Source organism: Corvus kubaryi, unplaced genomic scaffold (genome assembly GCF_017639235.1).
Source record: "Corvus kubaryi isolate FWS band 111438036 unplaced genomic scaffold, C.kubaryi_AGA036_p1.0 78, whole genome shotgun sequence".
Taxonomy (NCBI): Eukaryota; Metazoa; Chordata; class Aves; order Passeriformes; family Corvidae; genus Corvus; species Corvus kubaryi.
Window position 1 is genome coordinate 8699702 of NW_024582065.1, and position 24281 is coordinate 8723982.

The 24281-nt window shown below is 47.9% G+C and overlaps 1 protein-coding gene across 9 annotated transcripts in view; it reads left to right on the forward strand.

Moving 5' to 3' along the window:
• Nucleotides 1-24281, forward strand: part of LOC121676365 (DAB2 interacting protein) — a 163924-nt gene that overhangs the window by 79916 nt on the left and 59727 nt on the right. Inside the window, exon 1 of one of the 9 annotated variants that reach the window (XM_042052770.1) lies at nucleotides 13833-14024. The exons of the other annotated variants lie outside the window; for them this stretch is intronic. The gene's annotated coding sequence lies outside the window, so the exon portion shown is untranslated. Of the gene's footprint in view, nucleotides 1-13832; nucleotides 14025-24281 lie in introns of those variants that run through there. 9 annotated transcript variants of the gene reach the window in all.

A 24281-nucleotide genomic window follows, 5' to 3' on the forward strand; every position in this document is an offset into this window, starting at 1 on the left:
ATTGATTTATATTCCACCATTAATTCTTTATAGCCCATAATTTGCAGAACAACAAAGCTGGTTGGAAAATGTGCCCTGTTAAGGGACAAACAGCTTTCTGAATAAGATGGAAATATGTTGGCATGGAAAAGAAACGTGGGTGCAGCTGAGGCTGGGGTGGCCCAGGGGCTGTGCTGGGGCACAGCCATGGTCTCGAGGCAGCCCTGGGAGAGCCTCCTGAGCTGCTGTGCAAAATCCCTGCAAACTGAGAAGGGGATCAGCCTGGCTGAGGTCATAGGGAGAGGAAGCTCCATGTCCACCCAGCTGGGACAGTCAGTGTTCTCCATGTAAACATCTTTTCCCAAGCTTTTGGATGCTCTCCTGGTGTTCTGCACTCCAAGTCCATGTACATAATTTAATTAGGTGCCGTGACCTTTCCCTTTGGGAGGTGTTTCTATTGGCTTAAGAATATCTGAAATTTCTCCTAATGTCTCCACTGGTCTCATCTGCATTACCCACGGAAGATTTTATTTTTTATTACTGGGACAGTCTAAAAAACTGGAAATAAAATTACGTTTGGGTTCTTCCAGTAAATACGTCAGTGACTGGAATCGAGATCTTGGTAATGAAATTGGAATTTGTCTGTTGCTGTTTTGGGGTAGTAATAAGATGACAGTAGAATAATCCAGGTACAAAACTGCTGGGGTTTGGGGGATGAATGAGATGTTACATAAAGGGGTGTCTGCCAGGAGGGCTTGGATTGAGTACATGGATTGGAAGTGGAATTAGAGGCTGAGAGGGGCTCACATTTGAGTGCTGCTTCTCCCTTCCCCTGGATTTCAGGTGGGATCACAGGCTGCCTGCAAGGCTCGGGGCGCTGCATGTTTTGTATGGAAACCTTCTGTTTGTTCCCTGAGATGGGAATCTGTCAGACACTGAATAAATGCAGGCAGAGTTGGCAGGGAGGTGTTACAGCACAGGAAACAGAAACGCAGTCTTAAACAAATTAAAAAGATGGTAATTAACCAAATGAATTTCATCCTGGAGATAATCAGACGAATATATTTAGAAGGAAAATAATCCCAATTCTCAGAAAACAGTAATTAAAATATACTCATTTTTGGGAATGGTTAACAAGATAAATTGGAGGCAGCAAAGTAGGCTTGGGCCCTGGTGGATGCTCCTTGGGACGGCGTCTGACGAGGCCCTGATGTGTGATCTAAACATAGCCCCGATAGCATCGGATTCGGAGCTTGGGAAACGGCTCTGGCTGGATAAGGATAAGTTCTCGAGATGCTGAAGGGAGCGTGCAGCACAGGCAGTGCTGTTATCTGGGTCGCTGACAGATAACAGAGGATGAATTTCATAACCATGCATTTCAGAGGTGTCAACAGGGGGGAGGTGAAAGAATTTAGGGTGGATAATTGACAGGTAAACACGAGAAAAGGTGGGAAGATGCAGGCATCCAGGTGTGGGGAATTCACCTGCCTGCACCCATGTGTCAGTCGGAACAGGCTGCCTGGAGAAGCAGGGAGAGCTCCCCATCCCTGAGCCTGCCCAGAGGATGTGCTGGAGGAGTCAAGCACCCAACAGGTCTCTTCTGCTTCCCAGTGGCACCAGAGGATCCCATCTGGGTCTGAGAGCCGGGAGGTTTATGAGGGAGTGGGAGGGCTGGGGGAGGAGGGGAAGGATGTCTGGGTGCCTCTTGTGGGGATGTCCTGGGGACAGGGTTTGTTCTCTGGGGATCTTGGTGCTTTCCTCTGGGGTCTCTCTGTCAGCTCAGCTGCTGCCTTTCACTACCAGAGGTGGGCGTTGTACCCACAAAATATTGACTTGTTCCAGTGCGTTGAAAGCTACAAAGTTTGGGGAATTTTTGGCCTTTCCCATAGTTGGATCTATTGAAGAGGAAGTGGTTGGATAGAGCACAGAACTAGAAAAATAATGTGTTCATTTCCCAGAGTAAAATCTGTTATTTTCAGGGTTTAGTCCATGAAACAGTGTCAAAACCTCATTGGGAAACTTGTCTCTTTTGAGTTGGGGTGGGCAGATGCACATTCTCTCCTCTACCAAATATGGATAAATACTGTTTTTCTAGGAAACACCCAGCTGATCTGATCATAGTGATTGTGATTTGACATCTGTGTGCACACACAATAATTACATTGATCTAATTTGTTACTGAAACTGCCAGTAGGTGAATCAATGGTTGATGAGAGGCAGAGTGTTTGGGTATTCATTTCATTTTCTTATTAAAATGCCTGCAGAGAGGACAGATCATGCTGGGATCTCTGGGAAACAGACCTTTCCAGGATTCTGCAGTTTCTACCTGTCCAGTAAATGGACTGAGGGTGAAGAATGCCCTTGAAATGAGCTCCATCCCCACAGGAGCCTGGCACGGACATTCCAAAGGGCGTCTGTGGGAAGGCGATTCTGCTGCACCCAGTGTCTCAGATGGACTCAGCCCTGTGAAATAAACTGTTAAACGAGCTGCTCCTAGGACTATTAATGAACCTGAGATCTTTACATTGCATATTAGGGGGTTTCTGTTGCATTAAGCCTTCTGCACATCACAATGCTCTTAACTAGAATTTATCTGCATGCAAGAAAAGGGCTAAAAACTGAACTAGAAAGAAAATATCAATAGCAATCCCATAAATTAGCATGCAGATTTATAATCTCTAATAATGGCTAGTCTTTCAAAGAGTTTATATATTTTTTTGCCCTCACCCAAACTTTGAATGTTTCATTTCAAATTTACATTTTCGGTCTTAGACCATCTAAATTGACCTCTTTGCCTAACAGCTCATCTGTTTAGGGGCTTTACTGTAGCCTGGGTTCTTGTCTAAAACAGAATTAGTGATGCCGAGGAACTGACTGTGGGGGTTGAAGATAGTACTGGTGGTGGGAAATTAGCGTGAGAGCTTGGAAAAGTGGGCTGGGAATGACCCCAAGGATACCTGTAAGCAACAAAACCATGCTTCCCATTCTCAGTCCGGCCCTCCAGGCTGTCTGTCAGTCAGAAAAGTCTGAATACCAAACAGCTTAAAAGTAACATTTAATGAATAGCTATTCTGTGCTCTTGAAATAAATAAATAGCCCCATTTTCCATCTGTATCTGCAGCGCATTGCCCCTCACAACCTCTTGTTAGAGAAAGACTCTTTTAGGCTGATATGTTTTCCTTCCCCAGCTAATTATGCTCGGTTGAAGTGGGTGCTCCGGATTCAAAAGTGACTGTCATTTAGGAAGTCGGAGTTGGGAGAGATACAGAGTTTCATGGAACCCTCTGTGACCTTGGAATGTAGCAGACATTTTTCTTATTTTATTTTTTTTAAAGTTTGACTTCTTCAAAAGAAGACCTTGAGCCCTGCTCAGATTGAGCCAGCTCTATCTTGCAGTCATTAATGATTCAGTGGCACCTTTTAAGTCCATGTTAGGAAATTCGGATTTTTCAATTTAGTCAAGCTGTGTCTCTTTTTCAAGTACTATGCTGCTCAGTTTTGAAGGTCTTCCAGGATTTCCAGTGGCTTCTTGCAGAGCAAGAGCCAGAGTGTGTTGTTTTAATCTAAAACCTCAGGGCTGCGTGTGTTCCATGGCTGAGCTGTCTACAAAGGTAAAAATGTCACATAGGCTAAGGAGGATCCCCCAGGTGAGCAGTGTATTTCTGCCGTGCTGCTGGAGTCCTTTCTGAGCGTGGCTTGGTTAATTATCTCTTATTTATTTATTTCTGTGTTTGGGATTGGACCAGAAGCAGAAGTCTCTTCTCTCCAAGGGCTCGTAGCTTTTAAATATTGAAGGTTGAACCTCCTCATTGTGCTGAGCTAAACTGAGTGAACTTTGAAATCTGCTTCAAGGTCTGAACTTGGTTAAGTGGCCCTTTCTCTATTTAGTCTTAAGAGGAGTAAAACTCTAAGCCTCTGAGTGGATTCATAGTCACACTTTAATTAATCATATTTTTACAGCATGCTGCCAGCAACTGTCAGGAGGAAGGAGATGCCTCTAATCCAAATTCACAACAACAACAAAATAAATGCACTAGAAATGTCCCTAGCCAATAAACTGCCTGATCCTCCAAGAAATAATACTTCCCACAGCCCAAGCGCAGGAAAACTGATGGGAAGCAGATTTCTTCCACCCTCAGTCCCAATGAGACCAGGCCCATTAGCGAAGCAGGAGCGAGTGCCAGGCAAACCTGTCTCTGTGACACTGCAAAGCTGCTGTTCCCCAGAGCCCAGCCCCTTAGACTTTTCCTTTCGTGCCTGCCACTGCTGTTGGCCTCTCAGTGTGCTCCAAAACATTGGAGATAGGTTTTTTCTCCCTCTTTTTTTTTTTTTTTTTTCATTTATTATTTATTAATGACACCCAGAGGACACGGCAGTGGTGGGTTGTGTTGTGGTGGCTGCAGCAAAACTCTGGGCTTGGGCTGAGGTACTGGAGAGGGAATCAGTGCGGGAACTCCAGTGCCCCTGATCCCTCGCAGCTGGGAGCTCTTCCCAGGGAGCAGCCCCTGGTATTCCCAGTGAGGAACAGTCCCCCTGGATGACACAAGGCAGCTGCTGGCACAGTCCAGCTCTGTCCGTGCCCTCTGCAGCCCATTCCTGTCCCTCGGAGCCAGTGGCAGCTTTGGCACAGCTGCAGGAGGGGCAGGTTTGAAGCATTAATTCCCCAGGGACCCAAGCAGTGCTGTCATGGCTCAGCTGCAGCCAAGGGCCTTTGAAACTTTGATTTTGGGGCTGTATCTGAGAGATTAATCATAGTCACAGCAGACACAAAAGTCTTTATGGGCTGCCACAAGCTGTGACTCACCAAACTGAACATCCAGGTTGTTTGCAGCCTTCAAACACATTGGTTCAGAGAGATTCCCTCCTGGAATACTGTTCTTGGCTCCAGACACAGCACAGGGTCACTTGCCCTGTGCAGCTCTTCCAGAACCTCCTCTGATTCACCCTATGCTAATAACATCCCCCACTTTCATAGAATTATTATGTAACTTTGACTGCGTTTTCACTAGTTAAAAGACAGGACTTTATTTCTTTCCTTCCTTCTGTTTTTCCCCTTTTTGTGTAATGAAACTGTAGAAAAAGCCTTGAAATGGTATCATTGAGTAGGTAGAGACAGAAAAAGCTTCCTGTGTTTACAGTTAAAATAGCAAAACCAGTATTTTAAGACTTTTCACCCAGTTTTGGAGATGAACATGCAAATCTCTGTCATAGTGAAATATGCATAGAGATTTTTTAAACTTTTGGTTACTATTATCATTGTTTCTTTCATCTTTGCTGGGGTGTGGTAACAGCAGTGTTACACTCAAGCCTGCTATGTGTTTTCTCACACAGAGAATGATTTTCTTCTGTGAATGGAACATAAGTTCTGGTTAAACCAGAGAGAACAGTAGGCTGAAAGACAAAACCGGTGCCATTCCCGGTGGGAATGTTTGTGCCATGCAGGGAATTGTGGGGCAGTGGGGGTGTCCTATGGGGCTGGGCTGTGCCAGTCCCAAGCCTCACCTGCCTGTGGGACAGCGCTCCTGTGGCAGTGGAGACACATCTCCAGAGCCTTTGGTGCCTGGGGTGCCAGGACTCGGGGCAGGGCAGAGGGGCAGCTGCTCCAAAGAGTTCCTGGTATCTTTTCAGTGCTCCAGGCAGGAGGATTCTTCCCTCTTGCCACCCAGAAAATGGTATTTGATCTGATCCAGTTGCCCCCATTTGCCTTCTCCTGTGAAGTTCTAGTTTAGTGAGTTCAGAAACATCAGTACATTGTAAATTAATTTCAAGTGCAATTTGAAAGCAGGGCCTTGACTATCAGGTGCATGGATACATGAAAAATCCATGTGGCCTTTAGAGTATTTCCTTGCCTTTAAATTAACTTTGACTTGTATAAAAGTAAAGATTTTCTGTATGTTTTATTTTTGGGTTGAGGATGGATTTAATTTGGTGGGGTTTAAATCCTTTAAGCTATTTGCCAGTGTCAGTTATGTTTTTTAATCAGTCTCCTTGTCTGAGGACTTCTTCCCATCTGATTTCCAGTGCTGGCAGTGTCAGTTCCTGTTAGAAATACGGAGTCTGGCACATCTCACATTCCCTTGAACAGTTTTAGCTTAAAAGTATTGAGGAATGCTGCATCCTGGTGCTGGAGGGGACTGCTGGGAGCAGACCAGATGCTTTTTAAAATGTTCCCTCTCTAGGTTTGTCCAGAGCAGATAAACTCCCTCTGTGCAGAGGGCAGAGTGTGGCCACAGATGCAGAGAATCTGCCCATTGGGCTGAGGGGCTGGGACAGAGGGGGCAGAGTGGGCTCTGAGCCCTGCCTGGGGCTTGTGCTGACTCCACACCCCATAATTCCCATTCTCCTGCCTTCCCAGGGGTTCGCCTGCTTGTTTCCTCAGAGCTGCTGGAGCATATTCCCACCGTAGGTCAGGGTGTTCTTTATTGAGTTGTGTAAAAGAGTTGGACAGGTAATAACAAAAATTTGGCCAGGGTGCATCACACTGGTGGTACTCAGGCAGCGCTGCTGGAGCTGCACCACTTCCCCCCTTCATTTTCTTCTGTAGTTTTCTCCCAGTCAGTTGTCTCCACTCCCATCCAGATGTAATTTTCTTTACACTTTTACCTGAGGCCAGAAAATGGAAACCCCCCATTCTTCCTAGCGTAAGTGAAACTTTGCAGTCCTTCACCATGGAAACCAAATTAGTTCCTAGTGTTTAACTTGCCTCAAAGTCCAGATGCTCTGTTTGCCTGTGATTTTTTGGGAAAGCTACAGCCTTATGTCTCTCTCCATTGTGGCCAAGGCAGAGGGAGGCTGGCAGCATGGAGGGTGACCAAGCAGCCAGAAACACTGCTGTGAGGGGTGACCCGGGGCTGTGGCACAGTCAGCAGTGTGTATATATAGATACAGATAGATTTATCATCGGGTTATTGATCCTGCTCTGTGCACAGAAGCTCCTCACAGCACACCAAGACAATCTTACCTTGCCCACAGGAAGATCACAACAGGGAAAAGCTCCCTGACAGTGCTTTTGATCATTAGTTTCCTTGGGGTCTCTAATGCCATTTTAGCCAGGCCGGTGGGTGACACCGCAGGTAACCAGCCCCATACATCCTGGCGTCTGTCCCGGGCCAGGGCAGGTTGGCTGCAGCTCATCTCAGTATCCTGTGTTCTGAGGGCACCACAAGGAGAGGGGCTGGTTCCCTCCTGTCTGTCTGCCCAGCACGGTGTGCTCCACCTCGCTGCCTCCTGCCTGCTTAACAAATTGCGCTAATTGTCCAGCCAAAGCCCCTGGGAACCGGGATACGCCTGCGCAGGGGAAAACTGCAGCCGCCATCTGTGTGTCTGTGTCCCCCCTGCTCCAAGGAGCTGTCAGTGGAGTCTGCTCTGAATAATTCAGGCTCTGAGCTGCAATTTGTAAGATAAAGGCAAATAGAAAGTGCCTGTGGCTGTCTGCAGTGGCAGTAACTCTTCCTCCCGAGGTTCGATATCCTGCCAGTGCCTTCAGGAGTGAGCCGGGCAGGAGCCCCCGAGCCCAGCTCCTGTGGTGCTGTCCCTGTGATCACCGGCACACAAACGCTTCTGCTGGCACCTCAGTCCTGCTTCTGTGTCTGTCCAAGTCCAGGGCTTTCCCCCGTTGCTTCCCTCCCATGGTCCGTGGCATTCCAGTGGTGAACTCCTGCAGGAAACAGCTGCAGGAATGTGGAAATGTGGCAGAATGGAGCTCAACTCATTTTAGCTCCTCTCTGGGAAATTTTTTAACTTCCCTGCTTTGACAAACTTGCATTCAGTGCTGTGTAACCAAACCAGCCCGACACAAGAGCAGACAGAGGGAAGGAAGATCTGGTGACTTCACAGTCAGGGCTGAGGGACTGCAGAGCCCAATCTACCCGACCATGTCTTTTCCTTTATTTGAATCCATGGATACCTGTCACAATATTTCTCTGAGCAGTATTTCACTTCATTAGGTTGCATTGTTAACTGTGAAAGTCCTGTCAGTTTTTATCTATTGTTTCCTGCCAAGTGTTTGAAACAATCGGAGGTAAATTATACAGCTCTTTCGTTAAGCAGCCACATGGCAGTTTACTGAGGGGCATTCAGTGGCACAGGATTAAAAGAGATAAGTTACAAGATAAGGAAGGGGTTGAGGGTTTGCATCAGCAAAGGGTTGGTGCCTCACTGCTTTACACCTGCTCTCCCCAGGAACACCTCTTGCTTGGGGTCTTGCTGCTTCTTGCTGCCCCTTTCCCTCCCTCCACCCTGGCCCTGCACGAAACACACGTCCCTGCAGAATCCTGGAATCACAGAATGCTTTGGGTTGGAAGGAACCTTAAAGCCCATCCAGTGCCACCCCCTGCCATGGGCAGGGACACCTTCCACTGTCCCAGGCTGCTCCAGGCCCCGTCCAGCCTGGCCTGGAACACCTATGGAGCGTTTTTTCAGTGTTGTTACCTTGCTGTGCGTTGCAGACCCAAGTACTGTGCAATGTTAGTCTGTTCCTAGGGTAAAGTGATGAGGCAGAAAGAGTCTTCAAGGCTGCTGAGCCATTCCCATCAGGATCAGCAATTTTCTGTGGGGAGACAGAGATTCATTCCTCATCTCAAGGAGGGCGGTGAGGAAGCTGTTAGCCTCGATTCCCTCATGTGCTTCTCTTCGGGAAGACATTAAGCTGTGCCTAAGTGTTTTGCTAAATAGAAGAGACCTTATTGCAGGAAACTTTAAAGGCACATTTTACAGCTTAAATCTACCTCTGAATGAGCCTTGCTGACAGAAATAAAGGGAATAACAGACTGATGCATGCAGAGTTGTCTCATGATTTTTAAAACATAAGGTCATCATTTACAAACTTGGCTCCTTCAAGTTAGGGATTCAAATGCTTATGTAGGTACATAAATAAGTGGCCTAGTTTTCTGGGATGCTGAATCCATTAAAATCAATGGAAATTTTGCATCTCTGAATAAAATGTCACTTATTTTGCTAGCTAATTTTAGGTACCCAAATACAGAAACTTTGATCTAAAAGAAAAAGATTTTTTAAAAAGCTGCTGAATTTTTGCTATGCTTCTGAAACACCAAGCTGCTGTGTTGGTGTTCCAATTCCTCCTTGAGGCCTGGCCTTTGGGGGAACTCAAAGGAAATCTGGACTGAGTCCTGCATGAAGAATTCACCTGGAATCACCTCGGTGTAGAAGAAGGAACATCTTCACCTGTGGAGTGTGCAGTGTACCCTGTCCACTCCATTCACAGCCTGGGCCGAGGGCACAGGGAGAGGATCCAGCAAAACAACAAGTCAAAGCCTGCTGTAACAATCTCTCCATGGGATCAGGAATTCCTGTAAAGGCATTTTTGGTGTGTCACGTTGGTCAGGCCAGATATGATCTCGGTGCATTGTCCCTGCAAAGAAGTTGCCAGGTTGTGACTTGTTTTCCTGTTGGATCTGATCAGTGCTGGAAAGGTCAGTGTGGTAGCAGTAAAATGAAGTGAGAGTTCTGTCACATGCTTTGGGCTTGAGTTTTATAGCACTGAATATAAAAAATGAGAGGGGAGAGTGTCCTTTTGTCCTGTGAGGGCGCTGATTTTCGTTGCCTGCTATTGCCGTGCACGGGAGCTGCAGAACATTAAGTCTGAAATTCTACATCGAGGACTTTCCTACTAATGAATTCTGTCTCCTGAAAGTGAGAGCTCGTCTCTTTAGCATTTGTGCCTCGCACTTGATCCACAGGTTTGTGCTGCTGCCCTGATCATGTCACAGATATCCCTTCTTATGTCTCTCCAGCTTCCCAGCTTAACCAGCATCACATTCAGGTTGCTTTTCCCCTTCCCTTTCCAGCCTCAGCGTATTTTCCACAGTGTATATCCTATCCTGAGCTCCTCAGTAGCATTCAGTCCTCTCCTGTATCATTCTTTTCCTTCCCTCACTTTGGGTTTCATGTCATCTTTGTGCCTTTTTGTCTGACAATATCTGTATTTGGCAACTGGAGCATGTTCCTCCCACTCACAGCACTCTCCATTTGCCAAGCCCCTGATCCTGGTCCAGTTCCTCCCTGAAGCTGTGGCTGCCCCATCCTTGGAAGTGTTCAAGGCCAGGTTGGACAGGGCTCGGAGCAACCTGGAATAGTGGAAGGTGTCCCTTCCACCCCAAATCATTCTGTGATTCCGTGATTCTGTGAAAAACCATTCCTCCTTCTAGACCTGATCTCCACATCCCCCGTCCTGAGCAGTTTTGTTCCTTTCCACATCACCTGATTCCCAGTTAAATCCAGCAGTTGTGCCTTCTCCTGCTTGCAAAACACCCTCGGTGAAGAGTAAAGGCCATTAACACCGTGTCACAATGTGCCCCCTGCTCCTCTGATGTCAGCAGGAAAACTTCTCAGCTAATTCATAATTTACTATGTACTTCCAGATTAAGAAAGAACCTAGAATGGCTTACGTACACAAAATATTCAACGGCCAGAGGGACCATGAAAAAGAAAAAAGTATTCATTTCAATACATTTATTTTCCAAGAGAACAAAAAAAACTTCTTTTTTTTTAAACTGGGTCAATGCTACATCTGCAGCACTCAGCCGTTTTCCATACGACACGATCACCCACTCTGTTTATCTTTAGGCAATATGCTCTTGCAAACTGCCAATTAATTGCATATTTGGTGCCTGCTCTCTCCCAGCATCCTGGATAAACACGGCAAGGCAATCACGGGGAGCTGCTCTTGGCTGCCAGGGGAAGGAAATCTGTCATTGTCTCAGCCTTGTTATCTGCAACCAAGGCAGACTTTTAGCAGCGTTCTGCTTGTAAACACCCTCTTTAAACACCTTCTGATTTCCAGAGATGGCTCGTCAGCCACTCTGCCATGCTACCTGCAGCTTCTTAAATCATTGCTTTCCAAAATGTTCGATGCAGATTGTCCTTGGTAAAAGGGCCATCAACGCCAGTAAAATGTGGTGAGAGAGTCCTTAAAATGAAGAGATAAAGCTGAATCCAAGTAAATGTAAGAGACAGAAAAGGGGAGAAGGGGGTGTGGAAACTCTGCTCTGCTCTGAGGGTTCTTCCCAGGGATTTTGTTGGGATTGCTGTTTGGGAGGTTTGGGGAACAGATCTGGTTGTGATGTGGCCTTTTCAGAAAGGTCCAGTCTGTTGGTGTTGGCTCTGGTCCTTGTCCTCCACTCTAAGTTGGAAGTATCTCCTACTTTGTACAAGAGTTGCTTAAATCTATGTCCAGAGAAAATGAGACACCCTAGGAAATCATCTCCATGCCATCCAGGGTTTTCTGGCTGGCCATATTCTTCCTTTCTGTCTAGTGGGAGGTGTCCCTGCCCATGGCAGGGGAGATGGAGATGGATGATCTTTAAGGTCCCTTCCAATCCAAAACGTTCTGACTCTAATTTCTGTCCCTATTGAAATCCCAAGAGAAGGCTCTGGAGAGCTGATCCTTCCTTGGGTTGGGATGGGCACCAACAGATCTTCACTCTTTATTTCTATCACGTTCTAAAGCTGAGTGACTTCAAAAGAGGCTGACTCTACAGTAGCTGCAGAAGAACTGGGACAAAATCTTCTCCTGAGGCAATCCTCAAGAGGATTTAAACTGCCATCTTGACATTGAGTTATTGTAAATTAACTGTTGCTTCCAGGCAAGGAATGATGAATGGTCTGAAATGAAGAGATAAGCCTGCGTGTGGATACATTCTCCCAGGCTCTTGTGGACCTTCCGTGTTATGAGCAGCTGGAATAATTCCTAAAACAGGGAATATTTGATGCTGGGTCAATTCCTATTTTGATGTGCTCATGTACATGGAGGATAAATGAGAATAATTACTTTGAACCAGTGTAATTAGAAGAAAAACAAGCTCCTTGTGTCTTAGAACAATACAAACACATATTTGGGCTTTTTTTGTTTGTTTGTTTAGCTGAACTCTTTTACCAGTCTTACCTTACACTGTCCATGTTTTTATTGTGCCATTTAGTATTTACCTACCAGTGGTGCCCTAAGGCCGAGAGTTAAGGTGAGCCCTGAGTGCCAGGCTGACAGTAGAGCCAATCCACCCTTGGTGTGAGCAAGGAAGCGATCCCAGGAAATGGGAGGCTTGCAGTTATCCCATCACAGCTGCTTTGGGGTCAGACCCTGCTCCTGCTAAGTCAGAGGGAACACCACCACTGGACTTAGGTTGGCATCTGGCCTGCAGACACCAAACGCATTTCATCACAGGGATTGCAAGCCTGTTCTGTTCTTGCCTCTCAGGCGTGGATGCAGCAGGGTTTCCGATGTGAGAACACCTGAGTTCAGGTACAAAGTGGTTCCGAGCGAAGGCAGTGCGTGCCCGCGTGTCCCGCGAGCCAGCTGAGCAAAGGCCCCGGGGAGATTAGCGGGATGGTGTTTGCTTTGGGGCGATAGTGAAGTACATTATTGGGATTATTCACAAGTCTCTGGTGAGCTGTTGGCAAAAGGTTGGGCCCTGAGCAGAGACGCAGGAGAGAACAGAACGCCTTTGGAATTCCACCCTTCCACTTGCTTCTGTCAATAAAAATGTGTCCTGAGGAGCAGCAAGTCCTTGCTCAGGGCTCTCCTGGAGCACTGGTTCATGGCAGATGCTCTGGGTTTCCTTTCTTGTTCACTCAGGGAATGGTGCAAACAGCTGAGATGGATAATCTGGCCATCCCCCACTGTTTATGGCCATCACCAGAGCAGCAAATCTAAACATCTGCCATCAGAAATGAGTGAGAACCTCTGCCTCGGGGAGGATGTGTGTTAGGAGAGGGGGAGTCGTAAGGGGTTGTGGGAAATTAAACAAAATATTCAGGGTTATTTTCCTTTTATTTCTGTCATACCCCAGAACTTTCTCATTGGCTAGCTGAAGTGAAATCTTTTGGATTGAGCCTGTTTACTAGGTCACTGTGGATTATTGTAATATTGGAATACAGTGGAGATGAGATCCATATGTTCCTGTCAGGGACTAGAGTTTATTATCGCACTGGGGATGGCTAATAATAAAAGTTTAGATTTCAAGCAGATTTGAGGAAAATGTGCTTTAATTCCTGTCTGTCTGGTTTGTGGACAAACTCCCGTACGCCTGGGCTTCTTCGCAATTTAAAATGTGACTTGTAAATACCAATAGAAGGAGGCTGCGAGCTAAGCTGACAGCAGTTATAGTTTGAGCTTTAAAGATTAACTGCCTTCAGGAAGTAATAAAGAGCAGAGCTGGCCGATCCTGATGCAGTTGCCTATGGAAAGATGTTGACACTGCACTGACAGGCTTTGGGAGCAGCGCCGTGTCTCAGGGAGGGTTCGGGAATGTGCACTCCTCTGGCACAACCAGCATCCCTTCTCCCATCCTTGCTCCCATCCCTTTTCCCATCCCTCCTCTCATCCCTCCTCCCATCCCTCCTCCCATCCATCCTCCCAGCACTGCCCAACCTTCGGCCAAGTGTCCCCAGCGGGGATGGTGGATACGGAATGTTTTGGAAGTGATGCGAGATAGTTACTGCATAAATAAAGAGGAAATCTTAACATGAATCAGAGGTGCAGACAGAGCAGCCCGTGCTCGAACTCTCCCTTCTTACCTCTAGGTTTGTTGTTCTGCACTAATTATGTATGAGACAGAAAAATGCTGGATGAAGTTTAATTAGGAATGAGCTGCTTTGTCATGTAAACTCCGAGTGCAGTTCGCAAGCCTGGCTCACCGCCAGGACCGGTGTGAGCTCCTCGGCAGCAGGGAAGGGGCTGGGAGCAGATGCCTCTCCTCCAAAACACTGAGCCTCGAGGAAGGGTTTGAATTACAAAGGAAGGGAAGGGGCTGAGCTTCCCAGCCCCCTCCTCCCCCACAAAGGGCAATAGTCAGTTTACTTTCATAACCCCACTATCAGCTGCAGAGGAAGTCTCGCAGTCCGGGAGTCTGCGAGCGGTTCCAGAGCAGCTGAATCCAAACCGGGCAGAGCCGGCCGAGGGAGGGCAGCCGGGGGGATGGACTCGCCCTGCTGCCGGAGCAGCTGACTTTCCCGGGGACTTCAGCATTGCTTTTCTGTCCTGATCTTACTTTTCTGTCCTGATCTTATTTCTCTGTCCCGTGGAGGCTTGGGTAAGTGCCTGGTAGTTTTCCACTTACCTTTCTCTTCGGTGGTTCACCAGGATCTGCCAAAGTGCAATGGCACTGCAATGACAAAGTATTCCCTGCACCTTTATGAGCTTCCTCTGGAAGTGGATGATCCAGATTGGAAAAGCTGGACCTTTACAATCTTTTGAATTGATATACTGCATTTTCAAAAGGGACAGGGAGCAGATATGGAGAAAACAGATTTTCCAGCACGTTGTTTCAGCTAGTGGGACTGCTGGGGCTACGGCAGCTTGCAGTGTGCCGGATTTCCAGCGGTTGGATTGCTGGATTGCTGGAGCAGAGCTCTGCCGAGGTCTGTCCGGCAGTTCGGCGGTGCAGATGTTTGTGCTGTTTCCTGTGGAATCAGCCTGTGGGGGTCGGGGCAGCTGCGCCTGGAGCCAAGCTCTGTATTCCATCACCCGCCAAGGAACGCAGCGTCCGGCGCTCCCTCTGGCACTGGTGGGGAGAGAGGAGGATGCAGGAATCAAATGGTGACATGGTTTGCTGGAGAGGTGTTTGCTCTGGGCCCTCATGCTCTTGCAGAAGGGATCCGGTGGATTGGGAGCACGGATCACAGGCAAGCAATTCCCTCACACCCACGGGGAGCGGAGCGTGCGGAGGGGCCAGGCAGAATTCACAGATTTTTCAAAGCCGTTGTAAAAGATCTGCGTGATTGTAAAGAAGGAAGTGGCCGTGCCTGGCGGTCGGGGTGTTTGCAGGCAGTCCCGGGGATGTGGGTGTCTGGATACGTGGTAGGAGCAGCCGGAGAACTTGAAAGGGAGATGGACTAAAACTTACGTAATGTGTGAAACCGAATGTCCTTTCCTGCTGTCCCTGCTGTGAACCTGAGAAGATTAACCCTGAAATGATTTTTAAAGCTGTCTTTGTTAGTCATCCTTTATGCAATTTGTTTCTTTATCTGTTTCATTTTGAGCACAAGGAGCCAGGCTGGTTCCACTCCCCTCTCCACTCCTCCTCTATTGTTAGTCTCTCCCAGCTTCCCGTAGGATTGTCCAGCTCTGCTCTTTGCAGAGCCCAGCAGAAAAGGATATGGTTGAAAAGAAAGAAAGTATTTCAAATTAAAATCTGGCGAGTGCTTGCGTCCTCATTAGGCTTCAGACAATTTTCTTCCCTCCCATCTCCTTTTTCCCAAAAGTTGCAGGGTGGCCAGTATCACTTGCAATACCTTAAACTGCAGCAGAACCCCTCTTAGCCCTCATAGCCATGCACTGGCCAATAAATGCAGCAAATAATAATCACAGCACAGCTTGAAAACAAAGCGTATTTATAATAATATGAGCATCCTGGTCTAGTGGAAGGTTCCCTGCCCGTGGCAGGGGGTTGGAACCACATGAACTATAAGGTCCCTTCCAACCGAAACCATTCTGGGCTTCTGTGATACCTACAACTAGGAACACCTACATAGAATGAAAGCAGGGAATTCTTGCATTAAGCCTCATTCAGATTTGTGAGCTGGTCACAGCTGATGAGTTGTCCCAGCAGTGACACTGAGCATCTGCCCCAGGCAGGACCAGGCTTGGAGGACGGGTTTAAGGAAAGGAGTGTGCAGGGAGGGAGGAAAGGTCATGGCCCCATCTCTATTGGTTCTCATTAAGATGTAGCTTGATGAGCAAATGGTAAAATTAATGGTTGTGTTAATGCTCAGAGGTAAGCTGATAGGACTCTCCGTGCTTTCTCTTGATTCCCAGCCATGAGTTCAGTCCTTTTGAGCAGCACTGAGGAAGCGGGGTTGGGTCTGGGTGATTTTTGGAGAGGCCCAGCCAGCAGCATGTGTGACCTTCCAGATTGTTTGCACCTCCTGACACCATCCTCCTTCCCACTGCACAGCAATTAGTGGGAAGTGTCCCTGGGCAGGACTGGAGCCCGGGAGAAGAGAGCTGCCGTGGGGCTTGTGGAGATAGCAGAGACTGGTGAGGCTGAGCTGCCTCCTGTGGCCTTGTTAGTGCCAATATTGGCACAGGGAGATGCAAGCAGAGCGGGTGGAAGGGCAGAGCTGGAGACAAAGGGGAGCCCCAGTTCCTCAGGAGACGTCTCCGTTGCCTGCAGTGACCCCTACGCGTGGAGCTCCACTTGCCCCAGCCCGAGCCACAGCCCCATGCCTGGTGCTCTGTCACAGCCCCTTGCCAGGCTGTCCTGGCCCCAGGGAGTGCACTGGGGAAGCTGGGAAGATAGTGAGTGGGATGAGAAAGCACTCAGTAATTCCCTGAGTTTCCTTCTGCTCAAAGTGGCAGAAATAACACCTTTCTTATGTAAAAGGCTTCCTCAGCTCCACTGGGTATTGTACAGAAACACCCCCCTGCTTTGCTTCTCTTTGACTTGCACCGTTTCAGAGACCTGCAATTTGATGACAGGTTTAATAAGATACAATTGTCACTTGTGTTGAGAGGAGACATTCAAAGAACCTGGAGTTGTATCACCTGGCATACCAACATGTAAAGGCACTTTTCAGTTCAGACACAGTTTTAGGTGCTGGAGACCCAGATTTTAAGGCTTGTTAAGACCCAGACTTTAATACTTTTAAAGACTTGTCCAGCAGACATTGATGGCTGAAAACTTGTTCCAGTAGAGTCTCCCTTCCCCCAGCACTGGTTCCTTCTTCCACCTCTTCACCATATAGGAAATGTCTGTCTTTTTTTAAACAGGCAGTTTTTCTTCGTGTCATCCCTTCCACTATGGTAACACCAGCACCCAGGAATGGGAGGGGAGAACAGCCCCAGTTTCCTTGGGCCTGTCTGGGACCTTGCTGGTAGCGCTTTTGTTGGTGCTGTGGCACTGAGAGGTGACAGCCTCTGCCCTGCTGCCATGGGAGGGTCTCACACTCCATTTCCCAGAAAGAGCTGGATGCAAATTGAGCTGCTGCCATAAATTTACAGCCAAGACAATAAAAACAAGAATTAGACTGATAAAATGATTAAAAGGCTTTACCAAAGCCTCTAAGCAGTTTGTCATATCCTGCAAGGTGATTGCCCAGGACACCTGCAGCACAAGCCAGCCTTCTCCAGCGTGGCCCCTCGGCCAGGACATCAATAAAAATGAGGATTTATGAGCTCTGTCATGGGCAGCAAGTAAAGCATCGGGCAACAAATTAATCGCTGATTGCAGTGCAGTGCTGACTGGGAGCTTTCTGCTCTCTCTTGGCGTCGTTGCAAGGTTGCTCGTTAAAAAATTAGTTTGATAAGGAGGCCCTTGACTCCCAGCGCGTTCCTCTGTTACCTGCTCACCGAACACAAGGCACCGTGAGCCCAAAAGGTGCTTTTCACTGTTCAAGTGTTCCAGCTTTTAGTCATCAGAATGTGACACCCCTCACAGTTCTCTGTGCTTGTCTGTTCCTTCCTGTCCAGTAATTTTAGGATCACAGAATTCCAGTTTGGGCTGGGAGGAGCTGGGTACTGCTGGTCTACTAGAAGCACTTTGGTGCCAAAGCTGTGTGTTCCTGCTAAGCTGCTTCCCTTTCCTACCACAGAGGTTTTGCTCATTGTTCTCTAATTTCAGCAGGCAGGAAAAAGCCCACTTTTGAATTCTCTTGCCTGCCCTGTCCCCACAGCTGGTGCCACCATTGTCCCTGGGTTCCTACCCGGACCCGCTTCCTTTGTTCTCTGCCGGGCAGCTCCGCGAGGTGATTGTTTTCACAGTAATTTTACTTCTCCCTGCCTGAGACCAGACCATAATTTCCCAGTGACTCATATCACCTGCTGATGGCCTTTTCCTGTCCCTCACACAGAGGCAGTGCAGGGTGGGAGATGGAGTTGGTGCTCCTCAGGTTAAGGAATGCTCCCACCTTCCAGCAGCCCGGGAGAGCTGTTGGTGGCAGCCACACGCTCCGCAGGGACACACGTCAGGGGCTGGGGAGAGGGAGCTCTGTGGGGGATTGGGGATGTTTTGCCCTTGTTATGCCAGACTTGTACCAGCTGATCCCATCCAGCCTGATTTGCCCACGGATGGTTTACCCCGGGAGCCTCGGGCTCCGCACGTCCCCTGTGAGCAGATGCTGAGCAGACCCGTCAGGTTTCAAGGCATTGCCTCGGACAAGCTCCACGGGATGAGCTGCCAGCAGCTCTGGTTGAGCTGCAGGCTCAGTTTGGTTCATCAGGCTTGGCTCTTACTTTTTTTTTTCCCTGTTTCCTTTTTTAAGAGTGCTCTTACACCAGAGCTGAGCTCTGTTGCCCATCTTCGGTGCTGGAGGGTGACATCTCCTCTGCTCCTCCTCGTGCTAACGGCAGTTGTCGGGCTCTGGACAGGGAACAGGGCATTCTCCGTCTCAGATGGAACAGCAACATGAAATTTTATCACCTAGGTTTCAAGAAAAATAAACTGTGGCTGGACTTAAAACCTTGCGGTGAGGACTAATGGAGAGAGGCTTTTATGAGCATTGAGAATATTTGTAGCTAAGCAACCAACATCAGCAAGAAGAATAAATCAAAAGTTTCAGGGCTCTGCCTGCCTGCCTTGAAGGGTCAGGAACTGTATTTTCTCTTTGTTAACAAGATTGCCTTCCTGCTGGAGGCAGGATCCCGGGTTAGATGGAGCTTGTTCTGGGATACTGGGCTGGCAACAGGAGTGAAAGGACAGAGAAGAATCTTGCCAAAGGCCACAAAGCCAGCCGGGCCTCCCAGCAGCTTACAGGAAAAGGCTCTTGGAACAGTAACATCTAACACAAAGAGGTAATATTTTCTAATTACTCTTGTATAAGTCCTCTTAACATCAGAGAGGGACTCTTTATCGGGAAGGGTAGTCACAGGATAAGGAGTAATTGGCTCAAAGTGAAACACAGAAGAAATCTCTCCCTGTGAAGGTGGTGAGGCCCTGGCACAGGGTGCCCAGAGCAGCTGTGGCTGCCCCTGGATCCCTGGCAGTGCCCAAGGCCAGGTTGGACGGGGCTTGGAGCACCCTGAGATAGTGGGAGGTGTCCCTGCCCATGGCAGGGGTGGCACTGGTTGAGCTTTAAGGTCCCTTCCAACCAAAACCATTCTGGCATTGTCTGATTCTAGGCTCTCTTCAAGGCAGCAGCTACAGACCATATTCCATTTCACAGATGGCAGAACTGAGGGACTGGATGACTGGAGCAGTTTTTGTTTGAAATGGTGAATCTCTGTGGGCTTTGTTCACTTTCTGTATTTGCACAGTTCCTGTTGCTTGGGGCGCTCACCCTGTTGCTACAATTGCAGCACAGATCCAAGGCCTATTAGATAATTGAGCTTTATTTTCTACAAAGATACTATGCAGTGTTCTTCACCGGGTTGCACCAGAAAACCTAGAAGCGAGACATTTAACTTTAAAATACATTTTGTTTGTAAAAAGAAAACTTCCCAGAAATGCCAATGGGAATGGCAGCAAGTCAAATCCCAGGAATAATCTCTCAATTGAACTTTTTTTTTTTTAAATACCATCTTATAACCTCAGGGTATTTTCCATCTCTGCTTCTTCCTCCTGCTTAGCCAGGAGCTGGTTGGAAAAGATACTCCAGTCCCTACCCTGTCCTGGCAGCCTCATGGATCACCAGGAGCCCTGTGAGTGCCCTCTGTGCTGTGGGAAGATCCCCTAAAAGTGCTTTGGAACCAAACTCTTGGAGCTCTGAGTCCCCTCTGCACAGCTGCACCACACCATCAATCTGGGCCTCAAACAGAATTGTTCCCTGACCAAGGACCCCAGAGACCTCTTTGCTCACATAGACACTGAAGTTGGTGTTAATTATAAACCCGTGTATTAAGGCCAGATCTTCCAGTATTTCTGTGGAACTGTATTCCTAAACCAGGTTTATTGTTTCTGAGAGAGGAATGAAGTGTAATGCAGGATAACTCAGGTGGTGTTGGGACTTCCAAGCCCTGTCCCAGTACCTCTCACATGCCATGCTGGAATGCTCTCCTCGGCAGGACTGTCCACATATTTTACCACTTTATGTGGCATTTCCTCCACTTTTCTGCCTGGAAACCTTCCTGCAGCATCGGGCATTTCAGTGGAGTTTAAAAATGGGTCTTAATTTTTCTGTATTGGCAGCCACCCTGTGTTCAGAGCATCCTGTTACAGACGATGACAAGCACGAAACTTTCCGGAGGCGCGCGGCGTTTTCTCCATCTTCTCTCCCGACGCAGCTGTGGCCTGGCTGGTGACTGGAGTTACTCAGCTGTGAAAGGCACTCAGGCTCTGAAAGCAGGGGGCGTTTCTGTCTATTAACACCAGTGCTCGCAGCAGCCCAGCTGGGTGGGGAGTCCATTTAGTCCCAGTCCCACAGCTGGGCTCCAAGAGGCGCCTCGAGCCAGCAGGTACAGACTGAATGGCTCTCAGGGATTTTAGGGGTAACAGGAGACCAGCATGACAGTAAGGGGTTATTAATGATAGCATTCTTTCAGGAAGGACTTTATTTTTCTTATTAGGGAAACTATCTCTTTTGGAAATGTTGCAGACACATTTTGGAAGCAGCATCAACTATTTTAAAAGTTAAGCATTGGCAGGTGTGAGGGGGATGTTCTGGAAAGAGAAGATACAGCCTGGCTTAAGAGAAACCCAATGTATTCAGAAGATCCAAGCTTTTCTGTTTGATCATTTTTCTCTTCCCACCCACTTTGGATCAGCTCCCACCACTCCACATGTAGGATCTGAACCATTCCAGCCAGTTCCTGAGTCATTCCCAGCTCCCAGTCCATTTAGACCATGGCACAGCTCCCTGAGGCACTGATGGAGTTTGTGAAATGCTTCCACAAATACAGATAAGGACAAGCTGTTGGAAAACAAACACTCTCCAGGAGCTGCAGTGAGGGTGCAGGAGGGCAGACCTGGGAGTGGTGGGGGAACCAGGACACCAGGGTGGTGGCAAGAACAGCTCCTGCCTCCCCTCCCTGCTGCCTCTGGATTGCCCTGTGGGAAAGGAAGTGCACCCAACTGATGGTGAAACAGAGTGAGGATGCTGTAGCCAACTTAAAATTCATTTTTGAAGTAATTGTTCCAACTTTCTTACCCCATTTCTAGAGCTTTCCTCCCTTTTCTGGTTGTATTTTGTTCAGTTGGCTTCTCTCAGCTTTTTGTCCTGGGGGTCCCAGGCAGGTTTCTCTCTCTGAACATGAGAATTTGTTCTTCAGTGCTTCTTTTAGGGTGTTTATCTCCTTTTCGATCCTGTAAGTGCCTCTTTTTCCCTGTTACTTTTTCCTCCACAAATCAAAGCCTCTTGTCTTCAGTTCAATTTTTACATTTAATGAAGTAGCCCTGTAATTAAATGTTCTTTAACAAATCCCCAGTCAGGTTATCTCACAACAAAGAGTACTTTGGTATTACTATTATTATTATTATTATTACTAATGGAAAGTGATGACATGCTTGAATCCTTATCAAGTGTTATTCAGGGGGATTAATCATTTCAGCTGAAAGGAAAAGTTTGCTCCATCATTTACGCTGAACTCATCTGCTCAGTGTCCTTCTCCTGTTTATTTATATTTATCATTCTCTACTGGTTTTTTAGGTCTCAAGATCAAATTGTTCTAGCCTGACACATACAATACCTGTCATTGCACATGTGTTTGTCTGAGCTGCTGTGTGTTAGCACAGTGCTAACAATGAGGTGTGTTTGGTTTTGTGCTTCACTGGGCAAACAGCAGTAAGCTAAATACAGGAAAACAAGCTAAATACAGGGAAACAAACTAACTACAGGGAAAGAAGCTAAATATAGAGAAAACTGAATGAGAATAACACATTTTTGATGTATGTGATGTCAAGCTTGTCAGACCCACTAAGCACCTCGCTAAGAAAAGCAAAGCAAGCCTCAAAAACCTCAGAACTTGCCGAGATGTTCTCATTGAGAAAAATTTTTGCATCTTCAGCTTGAACTACAAAAAAGAGCAACTGTGAATCAGTCAGACATCCCACATTTGTGGCTGAATTGAGCTCGCAAGCAGTTCCTCCAGTCCCCTTTCCCAGCTCCTCGGAGCTGTTGGTGTTAATGAGCTCCAGGCCCCAGCTGAAGGCTGAGGAAGCAGCTGGGGCAGATGTTGGCCACCTGGGCTCCAGGAATGAGGCTTCCCAAAGCTGGGACCTGTTCAGCTCCCAGAGCAATGGTTTAGACGTCGAACCATTGTCAAAACTAGGTCAGCTGGATATCAAAAATCTGTGTCTGCTGATATCCAGCTCTGGGGCAGTTGTGCCTGGGCAGGCGGCAGCAGCTGCAGGCGGGTGGCTGCAGCAACACCACGGAAGGACAGGGCTCCTGTGTTGCTGTCAGTGCTGAGCTGATGGAGATGGCAACAGCAAGAGTCCTTCTGGAAACCAGAAACCAGTGTGGAGGTTAAAAGCAGCCATTGTTTGGTATTTAGGGGCTTTGCAGAGAAAATTGCACATCTCTGGCAAAGGGCATCTGCAGCAGATGCAGGGAGCTGGGTGTGTGTTTAATGCTCAGTAGGCTGCAGGGGGATGGGAGCAGGGCTGACAGTGCTGACCAGCCACAAATCTGTGCGTGAGGAGCACTGGGAAAGGGCAGAGAAACAGTGCTGAAACAAGGCACAGGATAAGGTAAAGCATTCCAGAGGGGGGCTTTGGAGCCCTGGGCCCCGGTTCTGAGCTCTCTCTGTACTGGACGAGAAGCAGCAGCAGAGCGTGCGAGTCCCCAGCACCTCGGCCTCCCCCCATGTCCTGCCTGTGTCCTGCTCCCACAGCCCTACCTGAGCAGTGATCCCTCTTGTCGACAGCTATTCCCCAGGAAAACACCGTCCTGCCCCGTCCTGTGGTCAGCAGCCAAGGGACGGGACTGTCCCTGGTGTCGTGGTGGATCCAGTGCCACAGACAGGGCTCCCGGGCTCTGAGCTGGTGCCCAGCTCGTCCCACTGAAACAGGGCTGCTGCCACAGAGGGACACAGCCTCCCACAGGGACAGGAGCAGGGCAGGTGTGTCTGAGGAGGTTCTGAGGCAGCAGAGGAGTCACTTCGGCTGGAAGGAGGAGGACGGAGGGTTCAGGCTTGTTCGTTTGCATGTGGCCAGCCAAACGTGGGCAGCCAAGCGTTCCTTTCTTCTCACCAAATGTTCCTTTCTTCTCACCATCCTTCAGCTCCTCTTTGATCTGAGCTGTACTTTTTCCTGGAAGACTTCCAGCATTCTCAGTGTAGCTATGAAGCTCCCTTTTTTCCTCCCCATTCAGGCCACATCCCTCAAATTTAAGAAAGCCGCTGCGATGGTGACGTGGGACTGTGGTGTGTAGTCATTTCTGGAGAAACATGTTTGACTTCTTCAGATGTTCCTGATCTCTCCTCCCAGAACAAGCACAGAACAGGCAACAGCAGCACAGGCTCCCACAGTCACCTCAGAGTTTGACTTAATGCAATATGGAAAATCAGCCTCATAAAAGGTTCAAGCTGTGGTTTGGTACAGATGTCCTATAAATTGAGAACTTTTGGCGACCTTCATTTCTAGACTGACATGTCAGACAGATGCACATGCCAGAAGCACACTGGGAAGCAAAGACTGTGTTGGGAAGGATGCCAGGAGCCAAGATGCGTTTGCAGAGCTTCAGAGCAGCAGCTTGGCCATCTCTGGCCCAGGCAGTAGGATGATGGAGAGAACCCTGGGGTAGCTGGCTGGGTAATGATGTTGCTTTTAAAAAGGACAACATAAAAGGCGTTGCACCCTGCTCCTGCTAAGGAGGCTTGGAGGCAGGAGAGAAAAGGCTTCTTTCTCTAGAGGTGAACAGTCACTTCTTCCTGCAGCAGAAGAAGCCTGACACTAGATAAGTAGGTGTGAGAAGATTCATAAAAAACCTAATTTACAATTTGCCAGAATATAATCCTATTTGATCAGTGTTATTCAGTTCCTCTTTCTTTTAAAATTCAGTGCACTTAACTGTTCTACGAGGGTTTATGAATGTTTAAAAATTGCTTTGTGGTCCCTAAAGTAATTTGACAAGTCTGACAGCTATTGATTAAAAACCTGAAATTATTCAGACTGTAGGATGACTTGAGGGATTAGATAGAAAGTTTTTTCAAATGTGAAAGGAAATAAGATGTTGGAAAGTAAATATGTTCTTGAATATTTTTGAAAAATCCATTACAACTGTGAAATTAAATTGAAATGAGATACTTCGTGTGGAGATGAAGGAACTAAATGCTGGCTTTACTATTTAGGCATGGGGCAGAACTCCCCATCCCAAGCCCAACAAATGCTTCCCTGGAAGTTGCTGGTCTCTGGCACAGATCCCACCTCAGGGCACTGAGGGAGCCCTTGGGGAGCTCCTGCACCTGCCCAGTCCTG